The sequence below is a fragment of the Pelophylax lessonae genome, assembly GCF_965119305.1.
Source record: "Pelophylax lessonae genome assembly, chromosome: 3".
In the NCBI taxonomy this organism is placed as follows: Eukaryota; Metazoa; Chordata; class Amphibia; order Anura; family Ranidae; genus Pelophylax; species Pelophylax lessonae.
This window is the reverse complement of record NC_138770.1, coordinates 1,322,759-1,350,208: the sequence shown is the minus strand read 5'-3', so window position 1 is coordinate 1,350,208 and position 27,450 is coordinate 1,322,759. Positions and strand designations below refer to the sequence as shown.

Genomic DNA, 27,450 nt, shown 5'->3' with positions numbered 1-27,450 from the left:
TCTGACCAAAAAAAAACGACTCTGTCCCTGCCTGAATCGCGTGCCTGTCCCTCTCTGAACGCCGCACAATGACACTACACGCTGCAGCTGTGCGAGCAGCCCTTTATGTAGTGTGGGGCGTGTACTTGGCCCCTGAGCCATGATTGGATAAAGGCAGCCTGCCTTTAGTCCAATCATGGCAGAGATTTGTTGATTGGCCAAAGCATGAGGTCAGGGTGCATGCTTTGGCCAATCACATAATGCGCTGCACGCGCGGAGCGTGTGCAGTGCATTATGGGAAACTTGAATTTCCTGCGAAGAAGCACATTTGTTCGTCATTCGACGAACGATCGAACAAGCGATGTTCGAGTCGAACTTAGCCTCGACTCAAACTTGAAGCTCATCCCTAACCAACAGCACATTTAAGCATGTTGACCTCAACTTGCGATGGGGTCCTGGAGTTCCACCACTGTAGGGGCGCCCGCCGCTGCTCGGGAGATAGTACACTGGTCATTAAAGCGGTTGTAAACCCTATAAAAAAATAAAAAATAAAAACCTGCAAGACAAAAGGCATAATGAGCTAGTATGCATCGCATACTAGCCCATTATGTGTAACTTACCTTAGAACGAAGCCCCGACACGGACCCCCGGACATCGCTGCGGGCGCTGCCATGATCCCTCGCTGTCTCTTCTGGGTTCGGCGACTCCGGCACGGTGATTGGCCCGGAAGAGACGGCTCCGGCGCGATGATTGGCCGGAGCCGCGATGACGTCACTCCCGCGCATGCGCGCGGGAGTGATTTTCCGGCAAGCTCCCGGCAAACAAAACTGAAGGTCCGCCCGGACCTTCAGAGCGCATGCGCCGCTCGTGCGAGCGGCTGCATGCACTGTAAATATCTCGTAAACCGTGCCGGTTTAGGAGATATTATTTGTACCTACAGGTAAGCCTTATTATAGGCTTACCTGTAGGTAAAAGTGTCAAAAAGCGGGATACTACCGCTTTAACATGCACTCTCACAGGCACACAGTCCTCGCACCGCCCCTCCTCTCCGCCCACAGTCACGGGCACTCACCGACACACAGGCTACGCCCATCCTCTCTGCCTGCCCATTGAGTTCATTAGGGTAGGGAGATAAAATGTCGGGAGACTGAAAAGGAAAATCAGCTGACCCAGGCTGGGCCAGTAGAGTGAAGGGGGAGGAGCTCTTCACCGTGTGAGGAGACCCCATGATAGGATAGGAGTTACCGGAGACACAGGAAGAAAGCCGAAGAGACCTAGCCAGGAGGAGGGACCGACTGATCTGCAAGTGAGTGGCACTGATTCCCCCCTCCCCCCCACACACCACTGCTGCCACTGTCCCCCCCCCCACCAGCACCTTTGCTGCCACTGAATCCATCTCCCCCACCACTGCTACCACTCATCCCATTCCATCCCCCCCCAACCACCACCCTTGCCACTGTTTCCATGCCCCCCTCACCACTGCCACTCATCCCATCCCCCCCCACCACTGCTCCCATCTCCCCCTCACTGCTGCCACTCATGCCACCCCCCACCACCACCGCTGCCACCGATATTCCCTCCCCCCCCCACACCAGCACCTTTGCTGCCACTGAATCCATCCCCCCCACCACTGCTACCACTCATCCCATTCCATCCCCCCAACCACCACCCTTGCCAATGATCCCATGCCCCCCTCACCACTGCCACTCCTCCTATCCCCCCACCACCACTGCTCCCATCTCCCCCTCACTGCTGCCACTCATCCCACCCCCCACCACCACCACCACTGCTGCCACTGATCCCATCCCATTACCCCCCCAACCCCCACCACTTATCTCATTCCATCCCATCCCCCCACCACCCCTGCCACTCATTCCACCCCCCCCCCACCGCTGCCACTCATCCCATCCCACCGCCGCTGCCACTTATCCCATTCCAACCCCCCCTCCACCTCAGCTGCCAATCATCCCATCCCCCCACCACCACTGCTGCCACTGATCCCATCCCCCACCACCACCACTGCCACTCATCCCAGGAGCATAACTAAAGGGGTCGCAATTGTTGTGGCCCATGTGTTCCCCCTGTAAATCTGGATAAGGGGGGGGGGTCGGCATATAGAGGAACAAATCCCTCCATTTTTCTCCTGCAGCTGCTAAAAGCCGAGTTCTCCTCCTCTCGTGGCTGCAGGAGGAAAATTGAGGGGATTTGTTCCTCTATGTGTCACCCCCGCTGCCCTCCTATCCAGGTCCTGCTGCCCTCCAGCCCCGGGATAAGTGGGAAGGGCCCTGGCCGGGGCTCAGGGGGGCCCTTTAAGGTTTCTTACTCTGGGGCCCTGAAGGTTCTAGTTACGCCTCTGTGTCATAGGATTCTCTCACCCTGATTGGAGGGACATTGGGAGGAGGAGCTGTATGGTCAGTGTCATGTCAAAGGATATTCTGACTCTGATTGGAGACATTGGAAGGAGGAGCTGTGTTGTCAGTGTCATGTCATAGGATTCTCTGACTCTGATTGGAGGGACATTGGGAGGAGGAGCTGTGGGGGGCACTGTGTGAGGTTTCTGCACACAAAGAATCATATTCTCCCGGGTGCGTCCCACCTCTTCTAAAAATAAAGATGAACTTTGTCTTTGGGCTTTGACAGGACACATCATATTCCAGTGATCTCCGTGTACTCCAGAGACTTTACTGATCACATTTTAGGATGAATATCTGAGACTGGGATCATTATGAAAAGAAAAAAACAATTCTGGATATTTACTACAAATTAAATTTTTTCCTTTTTCTTCTTATTTGAATTCTAAAAGATAAAGACATATGTAGCACCCTATAAGGTAGGTGCTAGGTAAAGTGTAGTATGCCTTGTCTGCTTATCAGCAAGGCCATGATTTTCAGCTAGGTTGTCATGGTTCCCAGGTGTGGCTGTTGAGACTGGGGAGTCTCCCCACTGTGCTCAATGAGGGCTCTCATTGGACAATGGAGGAAACCCTGCCAATGGCACACCCAGGCTTGTATCTATCCTAGAAGGGCAGATTATGCCGCACAGCATTCTGGGGGAGGGTATAAGTTTGAGGGGAGCACATGACACAGCGTCTTTGGTGGGAAGCAGAGTCCCAGGTGGGACAGTACGGCTGTCTCTCCTGACAGGAAGAATCGGGTATCCCAGGCGGCTTGCTTGAGGGGACAGAGGGCTGAGCTGAGCTGCAGAGAGGATCCGGTGTGCTGAGGACCAGCGGAGCTGAGGGGACGAGTTTCAGGAAAGCATTCCCCGTCGTGAGTACTGCAAACTGCCCCTGGGGGTCTGCCTAATGAGAGGGGACCACTCTGGAGAGGGTCAGAGGGATCCAGGAGCTAGCTAGCCAGTGCAAGAGCAAAGAAAGGGGGGCCAGAGTTGACCCTGAAGGTCAAAGGGGGTGCCAGTAGTTGGGCCCTGAAGTGCAGAGTGTACAGTGCAGTGTGTACAGTGTTAAGAATTGCAGCAGCATTACAAGAGGCTACCTCAGTCAGGAAGGACTGGAGGGAGCAGTGTCAAGGACTTTTGAGCTAACCAGAGTGTCAGAAGTCGGTCTTCAGTACAGTGCAGCAAGTCAGTGATTACAAGCGCCAGCAAGCGTTGGTCGGCATTCAGCTGGCATCAAGTCAGCGCTGAAAGGCATTTTTCTCAAGTGTCTCGTTTTTGTACCTAGTTGAGCCAGAGGAGTATCCCACTAATTTACCTTCTCCCATCCCCATATAAAATAAACATACCGAAGATGCTGGACTGTTCATTGTCTCAGATCTCACATCTGGGCAACATGCTTAAATGTGCTGTTGGTTAGGGATGAGCGTCGAGTTCGAGTCGAGGCTAAGTTCCACTCGAACATTACTCGTTCGTCGAATGACGAACAAATGTGCTTCTTCGCGGGAAATTCGAGTTTCCCATAATGCACTGCATACGCTCTGCGCATGCAGTGCATTATGTGATTGGCCAAAGCATGCACCCTGACCTCATGCTTTGGCCAATCAACAGATCTCTGCCATGATTGGACTAAAGGCAGGCTAGGCTGCCTTTATCCAATCAGGGCTCAGGGGCCAAGTACACGCCCCACACTACATAAAGGGCTGCTCGCGCAGCCGCAGTGTGTAGTGTCATTGTGCGGTGTTCAGAGAGGGACAGGCATGCGATTCAGGCAGGGACAGAGCAGTTTTTTATTTTTTGGTCAGATAGTGCAGGGAGACATTTCTAGCAGTGTAGGGAGGGCGAGGTTCCTGTGTGAGGTAGGGATAGATTGATTTCTTTACATCATATCAGACAGTATAGGGAGGGCCAAGGTTCCTGTGTGAGGGATAGATTCATACATCAGATACCAGTACCAGTATTGTTTATCGGTCAGTTTCTGCAACATTCTAAAATCTTTATTAACATCATTCCAGAGATCAACCGCAGTAACCTTTGTGCTCAGTGGGGTTTTATCTATAGGGGGTCACATACCTGTGTGAATACACACCATTCCAGAGATCTATGGCAGTAACCTTTGTGCTCAGTGGGGGTTTTATCTATAGGGGGTCACATACCTGTGTGAATACACATCATTTCAGAGATCTATGGCAGTAACCTTTGTGCTCAGTGGGGGTTTTATCTATAGGGGGGTCACATACCTGTGTGAATACACATCATTTCAGAGATCTACGGCAGTAACCTTTGTGCTCAGTGGGGGTTTTATCTATAGGGGGTCACATACCTGTGTGAATACACATCATTTCAGAGATCTATGGCAGTAACCTTTGTGCTCAGTGGGGTTTTATCTATAGGGGGTCACATACCTGTGTGAATACACACCATTCCAGAGATCTATGGCAGTAACCTTTGTGCTCAGTGGGGGTTTTATCTATAGGGGGTCACATACCTGTGTGAATACACATCATTCCAGAGATCTACGGCAGTAACCTTTGTGCTCAGTGGGGGTTTTATCTATAGGGGGGTCACATACCTGTGTGAATACACATCATTTCAGAGATCTACGGCAGTAACCTTTGTGCTCAGTGGGGGTTTTATCTATAGGGGGGTCACATACCTGTGTGAATACACATCATTCCAGAGATCTACGGCAGTAACCTTTGTGCTCAGTGGGGGTTTTATCTATAGGGGGGTCACATACCTGTGTGAATACACATCATTTCAGAGATCTACGGCAGTAACCTTTGTGCTCAGTGGGGGTTTTATCTATAGGGGGGTCACATACCTGTGTGAATACACATCATTCCAGAGATCTACGGCAGTAACCTTTGTGCTCAGTGGGGGTTTTATCTATAGGGGGGTCACATACCTGTGTGAATACACATCATTTCAGAGATCTACGGCAGTAACCTTTGTGCTCAGTGGGGGTTTTATCTATAGGGGGGTCACATACCTGTGTGAATACACATCATTCCAGAGATCTACGGCAGTAACCTTTGTGCTCAGTGGGGGTTTTATCTATAGGGGGGTCACATACCTGTGTGAATACACATCATTCCAGAGATCTACGGCAGTAACCTTTGTGCTCAGTTGGGGTTTTATCTATAGGGGGGTCACATACCTGTGTGAATACACATCATTCCAGAGATCTATGGCAGTAACTTTTGCGCTCAGTGGGGGTTTTATCTATAGGGGGGTCACATACCTGTGTGAATACACATCATTCCAGAGATCTACGGCAGTAACATTTGTGCTCAGTGGGGGTTTTATCTATAGGGGGTCACATACCTGTGTGAATACACATCATTCCAGAGATCTATGGCAGTAACTTTTGCGCTCAGTGGGGGTTTTATCTATAGGGGGGTCACATACCTGTGTGAATACACATCATTCCAGAGATCTACGGCAGTAACATTTGTGCTCAGTGGGGTTTTATCTATAGGGGGTCACATACCTGTGTGAATACACATCATTCCAGAGATCTACGGCAAGTAACCTTTGTGCTCAGTGGGGGTTTTATCTATAGGGGGGTCACATACCTGTGTGAATACACATCATTCCAGAGATCTACGGCAGTAACCTTTGTGCTCAGTGGGGGTTTTATCTATAGGGGGGTCACATACCTGTGTGAATACACATCATTTCAGAGATCTACGGCATTAACCTTTGTGCTCAGTGGGGGTTTTATCTATAGGGGGGGTCACATACCTGTGTGAATACACATCATTCCAGAGATCTACGGCAGTAACCTTTGTGCTCAGTGGGGGTTTTATCCATAGGGGGTCACATACCTGTGTGAATACACATCATTCCAGAGATCTACGGCAGTAACCTTTGAGCTCAGTGGGGGTTTTATCTATAGGGGGTGCAGGGAGACATTCCTAGCAGTGTAGGGAGGGCGAGGTTCCTGTGTGAGGTAGGGATAGATTGATTTTTTTACATCATATCAGACAGTATAGGGAGGGCCAAGGTTCCTGTGTGAGGGATAGATTCATACATCAGATACCAGTACCAGTATTGTTTATCGGTCAGTTTCTGCAAAATTCTAAAATCTTTATTAACATCATTCCAGAGATCAACCGCAGTAACCTTTGTGCTCAGTTGGGGTTTTATCTATAGGGGGTAACATACCTGTGTGAATACACATCATTCCAGAGATCTACGGCAGTAACATTTGTGCTCAGTGGGGGTTTTATCTATAGGGGGTCACATACCTGTGTGAATACACATCATTCCAGAGATCTATGGCAGTAACCTTTGTGCTCAGTGGGGGTTTTATCTATAGGGGTGTCACATACCTGTTTGAATACACATCATTCCAGAGATCTACGGCAGTAACCTTTGTGCTCAGTTGGGGTTTTATCTATAGGGGGGTCACATACCTGTGTGAATACACATCATTCCAGAGATCTATGGCAGTAACCTTTGTGCTCAGTGGGGGTTTTATCTATAGGGGGGGTCACATACCTGTGTGAATACACACCATTCCAGAGATCTACGGCAGTAACATTTGTGCTCAGTGGGGGTTTTATCTATAGGGGGTCACATACCTGTGTGAATACACATCATTCCAGAGATCTACGGCAGTAACCTTTGTGCTCAGTGGGGGTTTTATCTATAGGGGGGTGTGAATACACATCATTCCAGAGATCTATGGCAGTAACCTTTGTGCTCAGTGGGGGTTTTATCTATAGGGGGGGTCACATACCTGTGTGAATACACATCATTCCAGAGATCTACGGCAGTAACATTTGTGCTCAGTGGGGGTTTTATCTATAGGGGGTCACATACCTGTGTGAATACACATCATTCCAGAGATCTACGGCAGTAACCTTTGAGCTCAGTGGGGGTTTTATCTATAAGGGGTGCAGGGAGACATTCCTAGCAGTGTAGGGAGGGCGAGGTTCCTGTGTGAGGTAGGGATAGATTGATTTTTTTACATCATATCAGACAGTATAGGGAGGGCCAAGGTTCCTGTGTGAGGGATAGATTCATACATCAGATACCAGTACCATTATTGTTTATCGCTCAGTTTCTGCAAAATTCTAAAATCTTTATTAACATCATTCTAGAGATCAACCGCAGTAACCTTTGTGCTCAGTTGGGGTTTTATCTATAGGGGTCACATACCTGTGTGAATACACATCATTCCAGAGATCTACGGCAGTAACCTTTGCGCTCAGTTTGGGTTTTATCTATAGGGGGTCACATACCTGTGTGAATACACATCATTCCAGAGATCTAAGGCAGTAACCTTTGTGCTCAGTTGGGGTTTTATCTATAGGGGGTCACATACCTGTGTGAATACACATCATTCCAGAGATCTACGGCAGTAACCTTTGTGCTCAGTGGGGGTTTTATCTATAGGGATGACAGATCATCTATCTATAGGATTATAGATTACATCAGATATCAGTGAGAGTATTGATAATCGGTCAGTTGCGTACATCTATAACCACCACAGCTCATCTATAGGACTAGCAATTACATCATATCAGGTCATTGAGTATCTACTGGTCAGTTGCGTATACCCTATATTGATCTGTATCAACATCATGTCCGAAAGGCCGACAAGGAGAGGCCGATGCTCACAGGCCACGAAAAGAGGGCAAGCAGCCTCTGTGTTGATTGTGAAAAATGGTGGTCACAGTCCACATAGTGCATCCTCTGCAGACAGAGCACGCCCGTCCTTTCTTTCCGGTGCTGCCCGTGCTATTCATCCACAAGATGTGGAAGAGTTGGTGGACTGGATGAATAAGCCATCCTCATCCTCCTCTTCCTCTGACACCCACGCTACCAGTAGTTTGCCTTCCACTGCAGCTGCCAAAGTGGCCCGTTCCACAGGCTCCTTCTCCACAGCTTCTCCTTCAGTTGCCCCACCATCATGCACAGAGGAGTCACCGGAACTAGTCGATCATAGTGTAAGTGTCATGCTCCTGGAGGATGCACAGCAATTTGACAGCTGTGATGTTGTTTCCCAGGTTGATGAAGGGAATAAAATGAGCCTAGAGAGAGGGGGTGACAATGACGGACAAGAGACCAGCAGTCATGTTGCCACAGCTGAAGCATATTGCCAAGTTTGCTCCAGTGACGAGGAGGGAGGGGATGATGAGGTCACTGACCGTACTTCGGTGCCTGACAAGATAGAGGAGGAGGAGGGGGGAGAATGAGGAGGATGCACAACTGCAACGAGGCAGGATGTGCTCCATGGGCAGGCCTAGCAGTAGCCAACCTATTGTGTCACAGCACAGAGCTCCACAGGTGCAAGGTGCTGAAAAATCCCCGCGGACTCTAAAAAGTTCATTAGTGTGGGCTTTTTTCAGCACCTGTGCAGTATACCGCAGCGTTGCTGTTTGCAGCATCTGTCTAAAGCAGATCAAGTGCAGTCAGAACACCAGCTGATTGGGCACCACATGCTTGACAAGGCATATGACGACCTGCCATGCAGTCCGTTGGCAACAGCACCTGAAAGAGTCACCATATCAAAACAAGCATACATCACCTTGCTCCTCATCTGCAATCTCTAACCCTACTATACCTCATGCCTTCTCAAATACCAGCATTGAGAGGGATGATGGTATGGCAATGAGTGGCACAGAGAGTTGCATCCAATCTGCTAGCAGTACACCCCCGCTTGATTTGAACATCAGGCAAATTTCACTACCCCAGTATTTGAACCATAGAAAGAAATACTGTCCCAGCCATCCACATGCTCAGCGTCTTAATGCTAGCTTGGCCATATTGCTAGCATTACAGTTGCTGCCTTTTCAGCTGGTAGACTCGCCTCCCTTTCGCAAATTTGTGGAATGTGCTGTACCACAGGGGTAGGTCCCAAAAAGGCATTACTTTTTGCGTAAGACCATTCCGGCTCTCTACCGTCATGTGGAAGGTAGTGTTTTGGCCTTGTTGGACAAAGCGGTCAGCAGGAAGGTGCACATTACTGCTGACTCTTGGTCCAGCAGGCATGGACAGGGACATTACATTTCTTTCACGGCGCACTGGGTAACTCTGCTGGCAGCTGGGAAAGATGCAGGACAGGGTTCGGTGCTGGAGCTTGTTTTGCCACCACGCCTCCAAAAAGTTGGTACTGGTTCTGCCACATCTGGCTACTCCATCACCACCACCTCCTCCTCCATGTCCTCTTCTGCGCAATTCTCCTCTGCAGCAGCAGTGCTCCCTAAGCATTCAAGGGACTACGTAAGCAGTCAGGCTAAAAGATGCCATGCTGTGCTTCAGTTGGTCTGTCTAGGGCAGTGATGGCGAACCTTTTCGAGCCCGAGTGCCCAAACTGCAACACAAAACCAGCTTATCTATTTCAAAGTGCCAGTGGGTTAATACCGGGGGTGGGGGGGGGGGGAAGGTGATATATCACCTCCTAGCCACCTGTCAACTGCCTTCTGACTATTGATCCACCACAGATTGCTTCTCAGAGGGACAGAAAGGGCTGCTGCATATGCAAATGCACCCCAATCCAGCTGCTCACCTCTGCACCCCAAAGCCCCCCTCTTTGCTTACTTCTACATGACCTGCTCTGCTCACTATTGCACCCCCCCCCCCAAAGCTGCTGACCTCTGCACACTGCCTCTTTGCCTACCTTTGCACCCCATCCTACTGCTCACCTTTGCACTCCAAATAGTTAAACCCCCCTCCTGCTGACCCAGTATTACAGAAACATGAATGCTGTACCTGATGGAACATCCAGCATTGCAGTGGAAAGCAGGACTCTCAAGCCTGCTACTGTCTGTTTGCATCCACTTCTCTGGCACCATTCAGGAGAGAAAGGTGGGAACTGGGGAGGGGTGGAATTTGCATATGAATGCCACGCTATTTATATATAAATAGTGCTGTATACATGGGAATGTCATGCTATTTACACATGACTACTTTCCTATTTTTTTTTTTTTTATGCATCACACTGTAGCAGCACTGGGCAGAAATAGTAAAGGGCTCAGGGATGGGAGGAAAATTACAGGACGCTGCACTGTGTCTCTCCTTCCAGCTGCTAAAAGCTGGCAGGTGAAGAAGCTGTCCTTCAGCTGCTGGAAGGAGAGACACAGTGCAGCGTCCTGTAATTTTACTTCCATCCTGCTACACCGTTCCCCTGTGTACCCCCGTCACTGGCCCTGAGCAGAGTATCTAATAAGTGGGGAGGGCAATTTCTGAGACCATAAACAGCAGCAGGCTGCAGGTGAGACCAGCCTATTGGAATCTTACCCTGCTCTGGCGTCCATTGTCGATGTGACTTCATCTAACCCGGCAGCACCGCCTTGTCTCTACCACGCCCATCCCAGATACATCATCCCCTGGCCCCAGAGCCATGTGGGAGATGTAGTTCTATGGGAGGGGGAGTGCGGTGTGGAGGAAATACACTTCGTATAGGATGTGCGCTCTTCTTCCTCGCGTGCCCACAGAGAGGGCTCTGCGTGCCAGCTGTGGCACACGTGCCATAGGTTCGCCACCACTGGTCTAGGGGATAGGAGTCACACCGGTGCAGAGATTCGGTCAGCTCTGCAAGGGCAGGCTCAGAGATGGTTGACGCCACAATAGCTTGAGCCAGGAATGGTTGTATGTGATAATGGCACAAACCTTCACTCCGCCCTCTGACAGGGACACTTGACAAATGTTCCATGCTTGGCACATGTTCTGAATCTGGTGGTGCAGCGTTTCTTGAGCAGATACCCGGGCTTCCAAGATCTCCTGAGGCAGGCCAGGAAAGTCTGTGGCCATTTCCGCCGTTCGTTCAATGCCAGTGCTCGCTTATCTGACATTCAATGGGAATTCAACCTGCCCACCAACCGCCTCATATGTGACATGTCCACCAGGTGGAACTCAACGTTGGCAATGCTGCTGCGGCTGCACACGCAGTAGAGGGCAATCAATGAGTACCTGTGTGAGTATGGCGCAAGGACAGGGTCAGGGGAGCTTGGCTTTTTCTCGCTACGCCAGTGGCTTTTGATTAAGGATGCATCCATCGTCATGTCACCATTTGAGGAGGCCACTCGGATGGTGAGCCGGGACGATGCATGCATCAGTGACACTATCCCGCTAGTCTACCTGCTGGAGCACACGCTGCGTGGAATCATTGACAGGGCACTTGAGGCAGAACAGCGGCAGGAAGAGGAGGACTTCCTTTCCTCACAAGGCCCCCTTTATGCAGATATCATTCCTGCAGGGCCACAAAACACACGAGGAAGAGGAGGAGGAGGAGGAGGATTTTGGCAGCATGGATGTAGAGGAAAAGGATAGGATACAGCAGTCTTCAAGGGATGGTTTTGATTCCCCAGAAGCCCCAGGAGTTGTACATGGTTGGGGGAGAGGTTGCTCCTGCTGACAATGTCATCCTTAGTGACCCAGAGGACTCAGAAGCTCATGCCTCCTCCAACTTACGTTGCATGGGCTCCCTGATTATGCAAATCCTGCGAAAGGACCCGAGGATTCGTGCTATCAAGGAGGGGGGTAATTACTGGTTGGCAACCCTTCTTGATCCACGTTACAAGGGTAAAGTTGCAGAGCTCACCCTGCCTTCGCAGAAGGAGCAGAGGATGAAACATCTTGAGGAGGCCTTGGCCTTGAAAAAATAATTGTGTACCGCCTTTCCAGACACTGGGAGGTTGATTTCTGGGGGGAAAAAAGTGAGTAGAACCGACCGTGTCGGTTCTACTCACTTTGTCCCCCCAGAAATCCACCTTTAAACCCTGGTGCTTTCCCTCCTATTTAGCAGATAATGATGACCTCCACACTACATTAGCTGACACATGGACTCTGGGAGGTCAACATTCTCCGGACATGTTTCTGAGGCATCGTTCAGCCAATGGAGGAGCGGTGGAGGAGGCGGCCGGCTGACCGATGCCTTTAAACAGTTCTTTTGTCCTCAGCAGCACCCAGGTCTGTTAGGTTTAAGCAACCATCGCCAGCATCTCCATCATATGGTGCATGATTATCTAGGCGCAAAAGCAGACTTGGAGACCTCTCCAGCTGAGCATCCACTGGGTCTTGAGGATGGACCACTGGCCAGAACTTGCTCAATATGCAATGGAGCTACTTGCCTGTCCTGCTTTCGGCGTGCATTCCGAACGGACATTCAGTGCCACTGGAGGTTTTGTCATGTACAAAAGAGTGTGTCTGTCCACAGACTCTGTTGATCAGCTGACTTTCATCAAAATGAACCAGTCCTGGATCAACAAGAGCTATCAGGCCCCTGATGCTGATGTAACTGATTGAATTTGCTAGGGGTCTGCCATCCCTTGAAGACTGCATATGCTGCCTATCCTATTCCTCTACCTTGATTCTGCTAGCTTCCAACAATGTTTTTGGTTAAGGTCACTACCAACCCCCAAGGCCTAATTTTTCTGCACTTGTATGACAGGTGCATACAATTTAAATGTCGTATGTCATTTTTAATAGCAGGCCCTGTCCCTGTGCCCTGCTAACCGTGAGGGTTTATGGTGTTCAGGCACCACCAACACCAAAGGTCCAATTTTTGGCACGTGTGTAGCACATGCAATTTCAAATTTGCATGGAATTCTTACCAGCAGGTCCCATTCCTGCACCCAGCAAGACTAACTGCGAGGCCTTGGTTACGGTGTTCAGGCACCACATACGGCAAAGGCCCAATTTTTGGCACTTGTATAGCACATGGGATTTCAAATTTGCATGGAATTCTTACCAGCAGGTCCCATTCCTGCACCCAGCAAGAGTAACGGCGAGGCCTTGGTTACGGTGTTCAGGCACCACCTTCCACAAAAGCCCAATTTTTCGCACTTGTATAGCACATGGGATTTCAAATTTGCATGGAATTCATACCAGCAGGTCCCATTCCTGCACCCAGCAAGAGTAACTACGAGGGGTTGGTTAAGGTGTTCAGGCACCAGCAACACCAAAGGCCCAATTTTTGGCACCTATATGACAAGTACATGCGGTTTCATATTGGTATGGATTTTTTAGCAGCAGGGCCCGTTCCTGCATCCAGCAAGAGTAACTGCGAGGGGTTACGGTGTTCAGGCACCATATGACAAGTACATGTGATTTGAAATTTGTATGTATATTTGTATATGACATTTTTTGCTTTAGAAATATCAGTATAGCTGTAGCAGGCTACATAAATCGTAGAGATTCACTACTTTACAGGCACATTCAGGGGACCCCCCAGGCACGATATTTGAAGGAATTTTTCATTTTTATACTTTCACTTTAAGCCTCATTAAAATCAGTAAATTACTGCTCCTTTAAAAACGATTGTTTTTAAAAAAAAAATGTCATTGCTAAATGTTCCCCAGGTCAATACCTGGACCCCCATACACTTTTTTGGAGCAATAACTTGCATTGAAGCCTTCAAAATGAGGCCGTTTGATTAGTTTGTTCAAATAAACTTTTCCTCTGTTCGCGGTGTTATGGTGCAAAACGAACCAGGGGGTGTTCGGCTCATCACTAATTTGTTGGACAATATTAGGATGGGGATATAAAGGGTTATAGGCGGGTTGCCCCTGGTGGGAACATGGAACATGTACATTGTGTTACTTAGGGGGAAGTTTTTATAAAGAGTGGTCACAGGTTCTCTAAAACCATCAAGACCAATGCAGAGCCCATAGCCCTTGATTGGACAGGAGGAGGGACAGTCCACTGCCAGAGTGTAGGGGAGTAGAGGAGAGTGTCGGTTATTGAGAGATCAGTGGATTGGACAAGTAAACAAGCTTTTTCTGGTTCCCTACACCAAAATGACCGTGTAACCCTTGAAGTGGGGCTGCCCCCGTTATACGAGGGTTAAATGCTCATTTAGGTTTTGGTCATTTTTTGTTTCCCCGGAGATGGGCTTTTACAAAAATTAAATTTTTACACACATAATAAATCTGCATTTTATGCTTGTAAAAACAAAGCGCCCCCCCTTCCCATGATTATGCCAACCCTTAAAATTGTGTGTCCCCGATAAAACGGCGACTAACTTCACTAACCAACATGGTGAAAAGACAACGCTGCAAAAGCTCCTACAGGTAATTAGTTTAGAAAAAAAACAGGAATAATGGCCCCAGAATTGTGAGCGGCCCAAAGCCCCATAGATGACAGCATAGTATAAATGACAGGTCCTGTTTAAGAAGACATCAGGGGTCTACTAGACCCCCTAACATCACCTATGAACCCCAGTGAAGCTGATCAAGTACAGTTCGGGATGACAGCTCTGAACTTAGAAATGAAATGCTCGTCTCTTCTGGATTCATTCACTGGAGAGAAAATCCGAGAACTAATCACCCTCCTCTCCATCCTCCATGCCGGTGTTCTGCCAAAAACTCCAACTTGCAGAGAACGTTACTTCTGGTGAGTGTAGACCAGGAATAATTGGAGATTTCGGCCACTCTGTGTTTTCACAGAACAGCGGCAGCCTTTACACTCCAGTAGACGCTATAATTAGTGGAGATTGTTAGTTCGCCCGCTAGTTGTCGCCACCTTGGAGGCGACCATGTTTATGGTTACTAGCGGGGAGACTAACAATCTCCACTAATTATAGCATGTACCGGAGTGTAAAGGCTGCTGCTGTCCTCTGAAAACACCAAGTGGTCGAAATCTCCAAATTTTCCTGGACTACATTCACCGGAAATAACGTTGTTGTAGTTCTCAGCAATTTGGAGTTTTCAGCAGAACACCGGTCCTGGGTCTGTAGGAGATGCAGGTACATGGTTAAGGTTGTGAGGCGTGGGGATTATATATATTATCAGAGGAAGGGTGTAAAAGTGTGAATTTCAGTACAACCCAAATCTGCATCTCATCCCTCGTTACAAGAGACTGCTAAGGTTAGAAGGTGACATCTCCAAAATGAAGAGAATGGGTTGGCCCTGTAAGTGGGGAAATGTTCTGACCCTGAAGGGGCTAATCTAGGTTTCCCCACTGTGACGGGAGTCACTTTGGTTGGGGGGGCCCGTGGAACCCAGCTTACCTTAGAGAGGTTGGGAAATCCCTGTCTCGGCTCCCTAGGCCCCTCTTATGTGTCTATTAGGGGCACAGGGTGACCAAGGAAATGATTGACAGCTACTCAATGGACACTGAGAATATGGTTTGGATTACTTCAAATGGGACAGTAATAATTATCAACAATATCTCTCAAGAAATATATGAAGACTATTCCTGGTTTGTTTGATTCTGAACATGTTCATTGAAATAGCTGGTCACATTGGCCTCTGTTCCATGTTCTTCAAGTAGGAGATGAGCAGTCTGTTACTGGTAGTCTCCTGCTATTGTCTTTGTATTAAGAAGTTGTGATGTGTTTACACTTATAATAACGTGTATTGTACTCAATGAGCTCGATGATGGAAAGTCTGCTAGTTATTTAGCTCAAGTTAAGTAAATCACTGTCATCTATTAGTTGCTAGTGGGAAAGTAGAATATTGTTTGTGTTGGTTGTTCCTTAGATATATTAATTATATTTCTGTACACAATTTTATCTGCATAGGATAATGTAATCAGGCACCTGACCTGGTGGGGTTTATATTTGGTGTGAATTTGTTCAATAAATGTTCCAGATCTTATACAAGCTATTCTCAGTCAGTTTTGTATGGGGGGGGGGGGGCGGCTAAAATATCTGACCTCTATGTTCAAGACTGCAGGAAGCGCTATTCTCACGGAAGCACGCAAGCACATTGTGGGGTCGCGGTTCAGTTACACACACTCTATATGTGTGTATCTTCACCTGCTGGAGATAAAAGACATCAGAGTGACTATGGAGGAAGAAGACTATGGAGGAAGATCTATATAGAGAAATCAGGACCTCCTTCCTCCTGCTGGTGACCCCTCCAGTTATATAAAGATCAATATAGAGGAATTGGGACCTCCCTCCTCCTGCTGGTGACCCCTCTAGTGATATAAAGATCTACAGTGCCTTGAGGAATCGGGACCTCCTTCCTCCTGCTGGTGACCCCCTCCAGTGATATAAAGATCAATATAGAGGAACTGGGACCTCCTTCATCCTGCTTGTGACCCCTCTAGTGAAATAAAGATCTATAGTGCATTGAGGAATCGGGACCTCCTTCCTCCTGTTGGTGATCCCTCCAGTAATATAAAGATCTATATAGAGGAATCAGGACCTCCTTCCTCCTGCTGGTGACCCCTCCAGTAATATAAAGATCAATGTAGAGGAATCAGGACCTCCTTCCTCCTGCTGGTGACCCTTCCAGTGATATAAGGATCTACAGTATATAAAGTAATCTGGATGTCCTTTCTCCTGCCGGTGATCTCTCTAGTGATATAAAGATCTATATAGAGGAATCAGGACCTCCTTCCTCCTGTCAGTGATACAAAGATCTATATCGAGGAATCGGGACCTCCTTCCTCCTGCCAGTGATATAAAGATGTATATAGAGGAATCAGGACCTCCTTCCTCCTGCCAGTGATCCCTCCAGTGATATAGAGATCTATATAGAGAAATTTGGACGTCCTTCCTCATGCTGGTGACCCTACTAGTGATATAAAGATCTACAGTGCATTGAGGAATCGGGACCTCCTTCCTCCTGCTGGTGACCCCTCCAGTGATATAAAGATCTATATAGAGGAATCAGGACCTCCTTCCACCTGCTGGTGACCCCTCTAGTGATATAAAGATCTATATAGAGGAATCAGGACCTCCTTTCTCCTGGCAGTGACCCCTCTAGTGATATAAAGATAAATAAAGAGGAATCAGGACCTTCTTCCTCCTGCCGGTGACCCCTCTAGTGATATAAAGATCTATATAGAGGAATCAGGACCTCCTTCCTCCTATTGGTGGCCCCTCTAGTGGTTTAAAGATCTACAGTATATATATATATATATATATATATGAATCATGACCTCCTTCCCCTGCTGGTGACATGTCTAGTGATATAAAGATTTATATATTCCTCCTGCCAGTGATCCCTCGTGCTCATCTCTTCTGGGTTCACTCACCGGAGGAGAGAGCCGAGAACTAATTATCCTCCACTCCATCCGCCATGCCAGTCCCAGGCCTGCAGGAAGGGCAGAGGAGCCCGGGGTAGGAGCCCCGGGGAGGGGTTTGTATCTTTGAAGAAAGGGTGTGGAAGTGCCAATTTCAGTAGAACCCGAATCTTATCCCTCTTTACAAGAGATTAATCTAGGTTTCCACACTATATATGTGTGTATCATCATCTGCTGGAGATAAAAGACATCACAGTGACTATGGAGGAAGAGGACGGGCATGATGGTGGGGGGGGGACTGGGTGTAAATAAAAAATAAGATCTTATTACCTCCTCTTCTGCCAATTTCAGCGTCACATCTACCTCGTATCACACAGAGCTTCCTCTATGTACCTCAGATCACTTCCTGTGTTCCATAGAGACTTCCTGTCTGGGTAGAAGGGAGACCACCACCTTGTGGAGGTCAGAGGAACTGCAGCCCAGAGAACCATCTCGTAGTGTGAACACATCCTTGTGCTGTGTGTGTATGTACTTTATATCCTCATAGATGGGGTCATCTCCACTCCCACCAAGGGGGGGATAAATATAATACTGCCTATTACCATCGCACGTTCACCCCCCCCCCCCCTCCTTTCCTTGGCCAGGCAGGCTGCATGCTCAGATTAAGAGTTTAGTATGTATTTAGTTGACCTCATGCATTTGTTTTTTGTCTTAAGGACCCCTTTAAAAAGACCTACTAGATTCAGAGTGTGGAATGTAATTCTGAGGGCTCTTTGAGTGTTTATTCTTACAATGGGGAAAATAATGATTTCATCCCCTGCAGATTGTGTAAGTTTGCCCACTTACAAAGAAATGGTGGGTGTATAATTTTTTTATCATAGGTGTATTTTTATGATAGAGACAGAATATCAACCAGAAATCCAGAAAAAAAAAACCATGAGGAGACAAATGTTATAAATGGAGTTGCAGTTTAGTGAGTAAAATAAGCATTTGGTCCCCAAATAAAACATGACTTTGTGATTGCCAACAAGGGTTCTTCCACCAACTACTGAGGTAAGACGTTTCTTGTAGTTGGTGACCAGGTTTTCACACATCTCAGGAGAGATTTTGGTCCACTCTTCTTTACAGATCTTCTCTAAACCCTTAAAGTTTCTTGGCTGTTGCTTGGCAACTTAAAGTTTTAGCTCCCTCCATACATTTTCTATAGGATTAAGGTCTGGAGACTGGCTAGGCCACTTTATGACCTCAATGTGCTTCTTCTTAAGCCACTTCTTTGATGCCTTGGCGGTATGTTTTGGGTCATAGTCATGCTGGAAGACCCATCCAGGACCTATCTTCAGTGTACACGTATACTGTGTATATATATATATATATATATATATATATATATATATATATATAGACACTCCAGATGATCCAAAACTAAGAATACCGAAGTGAAGCGCTCCATTCTAATGACCTGCACCAGAGAGATGAACACAGCCAAATGCCGTATTTTCCATTTGGAAACGGTAAAATATTTGCTTTTATACTAATGGAATAATTAGCTTATATTCTTCGATGTCTACTGAACTCCAACACTAACAAGGAGGATTCCAGTTACTAGTATGAAACCATGCCGGATGAAGGAGCATAAGGGTTCTACTCATAAATAATTAGTTACACCATAGTGACAAGCATTCATCCAGGCATGACAAATTTTGACCATCCCCCCCTTCCTGCCCCCCCCTCAATACCGGGCACTATCCCCCCCCTTCCTACCCCCCCCCCCACTTTTTCAATACCGGGCACTGTCACCCCCTGATAGGCGGCACTAATTGTCACTTATGATGAGGCTGCACTGATGGGCACTGAAAGGCAGCACTGATAGTTGCCACTGGTTAGCAGTACTGATGGGTACTAATTATCAGCACTAATAGTTGGCACTGGTTAGCAGTACTGATGGGCACTGATAGGTGGCACTGATTGGTAGTACTGATGGGCACTGATAGGTGGCACTTGTGGGCACTGATAAGTAGTACTGATGGGTACTAATTAGCAGCACTGATAGTTGGCACTGGTTGGCACTAATTAGCAGTACTGATGGGCACTGATTGGTAGTACTGATGGGCACTGATAGTTGGCACTGACTGGTAGTACTGATGGGCACTGATTGGTACTATTGATGAGCACTGATTGGTAGTACTGATCGACACTGATTAGGGTTGAGCGAACACGGACTGTATTATTCGTGTTCGTACCGAATAATTGGTTTTTTGTTACCCGAACACGGACCCGAAAACTTTACTGTATATTCGGGTAAAAATCCGTGTTCGGTCGTTTTATTTCCGGGTTTTGCATGCATTGGCGCGCTTTTCATGGCGGGCTTTCAACAGCCAATCAACAAGCGTTTAACTGGTGTGCCTTAAGCCATCCCAGCCATGCCTACAAATGTATTAGTAGCTGTGATTGGCCATCTGAAGCATGTGACCAAGTCTTTATAAGTCCGAGGCAGCGCCGCTGCGTCATTCTGCTGTGTTAGTTCAGGGACAGAGCACACATCATACGTGCTGGCTGCTGATTAGGGACAGACAGGAAAAAAAAAAACATTTGTGTCCGGATAGAATTGAGGGACAGGTCGGAGTGTGTTAGGCAGGGCGAGTTGTAGGCATTTTAGGGGGAGGCTGCTGATTTTTAGGGTCAGTTTTCTACGATCGATTTTGCTGTGTGGGAGGGGTTTTCAGTGACCGATCTACGATCTTCTTAATTCTTTTAGGGAGAGGCTGCTGCTGATTTTTAGGGTCAATTCTCTACGATTGATTTTGCTGTGTGGGAGGGGTTTTCAGTGACCGATCTACGATCTTATCAATCCTTTTAGGGAGAGGCTGCTGCTGATTTTTAGGGTCAGTTTTCTACGATCGATTTTGCTGTGTGGGAAGGGTTTTCAGTGACCGATCTACGATCTTATCAATCCATTTAGGGAGAGGCTGGAGATAGGCAGGTGTCAGTGGTCCACATCGATTTTGCTGTGTGTGGGGTGCAGTGAACACAATTGTTTTTGCCCACTGAGGAGGAGGGAGAAAAGTATTTTTCTATCAGTCACTGTGTGCAGCATTTTTCCTTCAGCTGTGCTGTGCTGACTGATCATACACTGCTGTGTTCAGTTCACATGTGCTATTATTGAGTGGTTTCAAAAATCATACATTTTTTTCTATTCCACTATTCAATATACAGCCTTGGGTTAAAAAAAATTAAATTGTGGCCTGCAGCAGAGCTGAATGATATTTGGGGTTTTTGGGGTTCATCTCATACTTCTGAAGATTTGAGGGTGCTGCCTGTTCCAAACTCCTCCTACTCCTCATCCAGCCTTTTAGGGGTACAAACAATAGTAATTGGGGCCTAGTGTGGTTTTGTACGTGTGAGATACATACACTTTTTTTGATCATATTTTCTATTCCGCTATTCAATAAAAACCTTTGGGGATCAATTAAATTGCGGGATAGTCTGTGTTGGTACGTGTGAGATCCACCTTTCCAAGTTTTTGGGGTTCATCTCATACTTCTGAAGATTTGAGGGTGCTGCCTGTTCCAAACTCCTCCTACTCCTCATCCTGCCTTTTAGGGGTACAAACAATAGTAATTGGGGCCTAGTGTGGTTCTGTACGTGTGAGATACATACACTTTTTTTGATCATATTTTCTATTCTGCTATTCAATAAAAACCTTTGGGTATAAACAATTAAATTGCGGGATAGTCTGTGTTGGTACGTGTGAGATCCACCTTTTCAAGTTTTTGGGGTTCATCTCATACTTCTGAAGATTTGAGGGTGCTGCCTGTTCCAAACTCCTCCTACTCCTCATCCAGCCTTTTAGGGGTACAAACAATAGTAATTGGGGCCTAGTGTGGTTTTGTACGTGTGAGATACATACACTTTTTTTGATCATATTTTCTATTTCGCTATTCAATAAAAACCTTTGGGGATCAATTAAATTGCGGGATAGTCTGTGTTGGTACGTGTGAGATCCACCTTTCCAAGTTTTTGGGGTTCATCTCATACTTCTGAAGAATTGAGGGTGCTGCCTGTTCCAAACTCCTCCTACTCCTCATCCTGCCTTTAGGGGTACAAACAATAGTAATTGGGGCCTAGTGTGGTTCTGTACGTGTGAGATACATACACTTTTTTTGATCATAATTTCTATTCCGCTATTTAATCAAAACCTTTGGGTATAAACAATTAAATTGCGTGATAGTCTGTGTCGGTACGTGTGAGATACACCTTTCCAATTTTTGGGGCGCATCTCATACTGAAGAGGATTTGAGGGTGCTTCAGTCTGCCTCCTGCCTGTTCCGAACTCCTCCTGCTCCTCATCCTGCCTTTAGGGTACCAAAAATTGTAATCGGGGCCTAGATTGTGTTTGTACGTGTGAGATACACCATTTTGTAAAATTTGTCCTATTCCGCTATTCAATATACACCCTGTTTGAGTGTAAAAAATTAAATTGCGGGATAGTCTGTATCGCTACATGTGAGATACACCTTTTTAAATTTGTTTGGCGCATCTCCTTCTACCGCCGAGGATTGCAGGGCGCTTCAGTTTGGCTCCTGTTCCCAACTCCTCCTACTCCTCTTCCTCATCCTGCCTTTAGGGTACAAAAAATTGTAATCGGGGCCTAGTTTGTGTTGGTACGTGTGAGATACACCGTTTTGTAAAATTTGTCCTATTCCACTATTCAATATACACCCTGTTTGAGTGTAAAAAATTAAATTGTGGGATAGTCTGTATCGGTACATGTGAGATACACCTTTTTAAATTTGTTTGGCGCATCTCCTTCTACCGCCGAGGATTGCAGGGCGCTTCAGTTTGCCTCCTGTTCCCAAATCCTCCTACTCCTCTTCCTCATCCTGCCTTTAGGGTACCAAAAATTGTAATCGAGGCCTAGTTTGTGTTTGTACGTGTGAGATACACCGTTTTGTAAAATTTGTCCTATTCCGCTATTCAATATACACCCTTTTGGAGTGTAATAAATTAAATTGCGGGATAGTCTGTATCGGTACATGTGAGATACACCTTTTTAAATTTGTTTGGCGTATCTCCTTCTACCGCCGAGGATTGCAGGGCACTTCAGTTTGCCTCCTGTTCCCAACTCCTCCTACTCCTCTTCCTCATCCTCCCTTTAGGGTGGTACAAAAAATTTTAATTGGGGCCTAGTCTGTGTTAGTACGTGTGAGATACACCGTTTTTTATCCTATTCCGCTATTCAATATACACCCTTTTGGGGTAAAAAACATTAAATTGCGGCATAGTTTGCATATTTGACTGTGAGATACACCCGTGCGATACTGTTGTTGTTTTGTTCCGCTATTCAATAAACACCGTTCTAGGGCAAGATCTTAAATTACAGAAATATGAGGAGACCGTCAAATAGGGGCCGTGGCCTGGGTCGTGGTGCTGCTGGTAGAGCTCCTGTTGCAAGGAGAGGACGTGGTCGATCTGTGCCAGCTACACGCACAAGTGAAACACCTTCCTCAAATGTTAGTAGGCGACAGAACCTGCATCAGTATTTGGTAGGGCATCATACGCCTCTAGAAGTGATGAGGCCAGAACACAGAGAGGCGATAGTAGATTGGTTTGCTGCTGACAGTGCCTCCAGTTCCTTCACATTGTCTCCCACCCAGTCTACTGCAGAAAGGTCAGAGTTGGCACCTGCAGCCGATGTCCAACCGTCTTTCACCTCACCCCCCTTGCAAATCAGGCAAGCAGTCTGAGCCCCAATCCATACAGCAGTCTCTTCTTCTTTTTTGAGGACTCTGTCAGCAGGGTTTCCCAGGGCCATCCACCTAGCCCTGCCCCAGAAGTGGAAGAGATTGAGTGCAGCGATGCCCAACCACTTATTTCTCAAGATGAGTACATGCAAGGACCATCGCAGCACGTCTCCGATGATGACGAAACGCAGGTGCTAACTGCTGCGGCGTTCAGCATTGTGGAGACCGACAAGGAGGGCAGGGGTGAAGACTGGATGGAAGATGATGTGGAGGATGATGAGGTCCTCGACCCCACATGGAATGAACGTCATGCAGGTGACCTGAGTAGTTTGGAGGAAGAGGCGGTGGTCGCACAGAGCCACCAGCACAGCAGAAGAGGGAGCAGGGTGCAGAAGCGGAGCGGCCGTGCCCTAGACACTACGCCTGCTACTGCCCAACGCAGCGAGGGAACGAGCGCACCAAAGTCAGCTCAAAGGAGTTCTCTAGCGTGGAAGTTCTTTAGAAAATGTGCTGATGACAGGACACAAGTGGTTTGCACCCCGTGCAATCAGAGCCTGAAGCGAGGCATAAACCTTCTCAACCTGAGCACAACCTGCATGATCAGGCATCTAAGTGCAAAGCAAGAGCTGCAGTGGAGTAGACACCTTCAAAACCAAGAAACGTCTCTGGCTCATCCTGCTTCCTCTTCTGCTGCAGTCTCGGCCGCTCCAGCCACATCTGTAGTGATACCGGCACCTGCCACCCCGCAAACAGAGGATCTGTCAGCAACACCACCACCTGGGTCACCAACCATCTCCACAATGTCCCGTGGAAACATTCAGCTTTCCATCTCCCAAACACTTGAGAGGAAGAGGAAGTACCCCCCTACCCAACCGCGATCCCTGGCCCTGAATGCCAGCATTTCAAAATTCTTGGCCTTTGAAATGCTGTCATTCCGTCTGGTGGAGACGCACAGTTTTAAAAACCTTATGTCGGTGGCTGTCCCACAGTACGTCGTGCCTAGCCGCCACTACTTTTCCAGGCAAGCCATCCCTTCCCTGCACAACCAAGTGGGGGAAAAATCAGGTGTGCACTGCGCAACGCCATCTCTGGCAAGGTCCACCTAACTACCGATACGTGGACCAGTAAGCACGGTCAGGGGCGTTATATCTCCCTAACGGCACACTGGGTAAATGCAGTGGCGGATGGGCCTGAGGCGGATAGCAATTTGGCGCATGTCCTTCCACCACCGAGGATTGCAGGGCGCTTCAGTTTGCCTCCTGTTCCTAACTCCTCCTACTCCGCTTCCTCATCCTCTACCGCCTCCTCATCCGGACAGCGTAACACCTTCACCACCAACTTCAGCATGGCCAGGGGTAAACGACAGCAGGCAGTTTTAAAACTTGCCTGTTTGGGGGACAAACCACACACCGCGCAGGAGTTGTGGAGGAGCATGGAACAGCAGACAAATGAGTGGTTGCTGCCAGCGAGCCTCAAGCCCGGCCTGGTGGTGTGCGATAACGGGCGAAATCTCATAGCAGCTCTGGGCCTAGCCGGTTTGACGCACATCCCTTGCCTGGCGCATGTGCTGAATTTGGTGGTGCAGAGGTTCCTTAAAAACTACCCCGATATGTCAGAGCTGCTGCAGAAAGTGCGGGCCGTCTGTGCGCACTTTCGGCGTTCTCACCCTGCTGCTGCTCGCCTGTCAGCGCTGCAGCGTTACTTCGGCCTTCCCGCTTACCGCCTCATATGTGACGTGCCCACAAGGTGGAACTCCACCTTGCACATGCTGCAAAGACTGTGCGAGCAGCAGCAGGCCATAGTGGAGTTTCAGCTGCAGCACACACGCGTGAGTCGCTCTGCGGAACAGCACCACTTCACCACCAATAACTGGGCCTCCATGCGAGACCTGTGTGCCCTGTTGCGCTGTTTTGAGTACTCCACCAACATGGCCAGTGCCGATGACGCTGTTCTCAGCTTAACTATCCCACTTCTATGCCTCCTTGAAAAAACAATTCGGGCGATGATGGAAGAGGATGTGGCACAGGATGAGGAGGAGGATGAGGAGGAGGATGAAGAGGTAACATTTCCAGAGGCTTTCAGGGCAGTCATTCGCAAGGGGCTCCGAGGGTGGGTTCCTGCACACACAAATGCCAGGGACACAATTGTCCAGCAGGGGCACAGTTCTGGAGGAGGAGGAGCTGGAGGAGGAGATGGAAGCATGTTCACAGCAGGGTGGCACCCAGGCCAGCTCATGGCCATCACTGGTGCATGGCTGGGGGGATACAGAGGACACGGACGATACAACTCCCACAGAGGACAGCCTTTCATTGCCTCTGGGCAGCCTGGCACACATGAGCGATTACATGCTGCAGTGTCTCCACAACGACCGCCGAGTTGCCCACATTCTAACTTGTGCTGATTACTGGGTGGCCACGCTGCTGGATCCCCGTTACAAGGACAACGTACCGTCCTTAATTCACTCACTGGAGCGCGATCGCAAGATGCGCAAGTACAAGCGCACGCTGGTAGACGCGATGCTGCTGGCATTCCCACCTGACAGCGGGGCCACAGTGGAAGCACAAGGCAGAGGAGGAGGAGGAAGAGGTCGCCAATGCAACCAGGGCACCGCCAGCACCTCAGAAGGCAGGGTTAGCATGACCGAAATGTGGAAAAGCTTTGTCAGCACGCCACAACAAACAGCAGCACCAGCAGCTCATATGGAACGTCTTAGCAGGAGGCAGCATTTCACCAACATGGTGGAGCAGTATGTGTGCACACGCCTAGACGTACTGAATGAGGGGTCTGCCCCCTTCAACTTCTGGGTCTCCAAGTTGGGCACATGGCCTGAGCTTGCCCTTTACGCCTTGGAGGTGCTGGCGTGCCCTGCAGCCAGTGTATTATCTGAACGGGTATTTAGCACGGCTGGGGGCGTTATCACAGACAAGCGCAGCCGCTTGTCCAGAGACAATGTGGACAAGCTCACGTTCATTAAAATTAACCAGGCATGGATCCCACGGGACTTTTCCGTACCTTGTGCAGAATAGCGATGGATACCGACCTTACCCAGCCATTGTTCCATTTTTGCTCTCTCACTCTTTTGGGGTGTACCCTCATTTAAAATTTGTGAAAAGAAGCAGTGTTGGCTACCTCGTCCTCCTCAGGGCCAGATTAACGTAGGGGCTATTGGAGCTGCAGCTCCAGGCCCCTACCTTTATATAGGCCCCGGGTTGGCCATATTCACTGTTACCGCTCTTCTGTCACTTGTAAACACAGAAGTCTGGCTTCTATGCTCGCTTCCCCAGGCAGCTCCCTCAGAACCTCCCCACACAGCAAGAAGGCCGGACAAGGAGGGACAGTTGCTGATGCATGGATGTGTTTATGGGCTTCAGAGACAGCATCCCATGTGGAATTAGGCATGCATGGCTGCACCCTTCCTCCTCTGGGTGCATGCCAAGGCACGGCCCTTAAGGCCCTTCTAAATCCTCAGCACCAAGCCCATGATGCTCTTAATCCGGCCCTGGTCCTCCTCCACTGCCGCTTCCACCTACACCGCCCATAGGTGTGCGAAGCCTATTGCATTAGGGTGTGCACCCCAAAGTTTAAATACACATGCATGTGTTTGCCTACATGTACATGGCCCCGATACATTACTCTCCCTGCTGGCAAAGTGAAATAGAGCAGAGCAGGTCCGAGGGAGATCTTTCCCATCTCCTCACTGGCAAACAGAGCGATAATGCTATGTGCCCTAGGTGATTAGGGTGTGCCCAGGCACATCCGGCACACCCTGTGCGCACGCCTATGAGACCGCCACATCCACCACCACCTCAATCTCCCTCCTACTCCATATGGGCCTCGTCCTTCAGAGATGAAGAACATTGTTTTATTTTTCAGTTTTTTTTTGTTGTTTTAAGTTATTTCCCTATCCACATTTGTTTGCAGAGCACTTGCCATGCTCTTAACTACGTTTTGCTGCCATTTGCAGCACTCTAGCCCTTTCCATTGGTGTTTTAGAGCCATTTTAGTGCCTGAAAGTTCGGGTCCCCATTGACTTCAATAGGGTTCGGTGTCCGGGAAAAGTTCGGCAAAAGTCCGGGACACGGACCCGGACTTTTTTTTAAAGTTTGGCCGAACCCGCCGAACACGGACATCCAGGTGTCCGCTCAACTCTAGTTATGAGACCTAGTTTGTTCCTTATCCCTCATATCAGCACCTCCAGGATCCACATCTGGGTAAGCCATAACTCATGAAGGCCACATTCAAGCAAATAGGTGACTCATTATCAGGGCTTGTTTTCTCAGAGAATAGGTGCAGGAATTACCCCTACCCACCTCTGAGCATCATTCCTTTGTTCCACCCCCTACCCACCTCCGAGCACCATTCCTTGGTTCCAACCCCTACCCACCTCCGAGCACCATTCCTTGGT

General features: G+C 48.3%; 3 protein-coding genes across 3 annotated transcripts in view; 1 reads left to right on the top strand and 2 right to left on the bottom strand.

Annotated features, from left to right (window-relative positions):
* Positions 1 to 27,450, top strand: part of LOC309549119 (uncharacterized protein) — a 2,919,967-nt gene that overhangs the window by 2,057,781 nt on the left and 834,736 nt on the right. The gene's annotated exons all lie outside the window — the stretch shown is intronic.
* Positions 1 to 27,450, bottom strand: part of LOC309549117 (uncharacterized protein) — a 4,285,597-nt gene that overhangs the window by 3,534,072 nt on the left and 724,075 nt on the right.
* The window catches only part of LOC309549121 (uncharacterized protein), a 236,492-nt gene that overhangs the window by 160,422 nt on the left and 48,620 nt on the right, over positions 1 to 27,450 (bottom strand). The window lies entirely within an intron of this gene.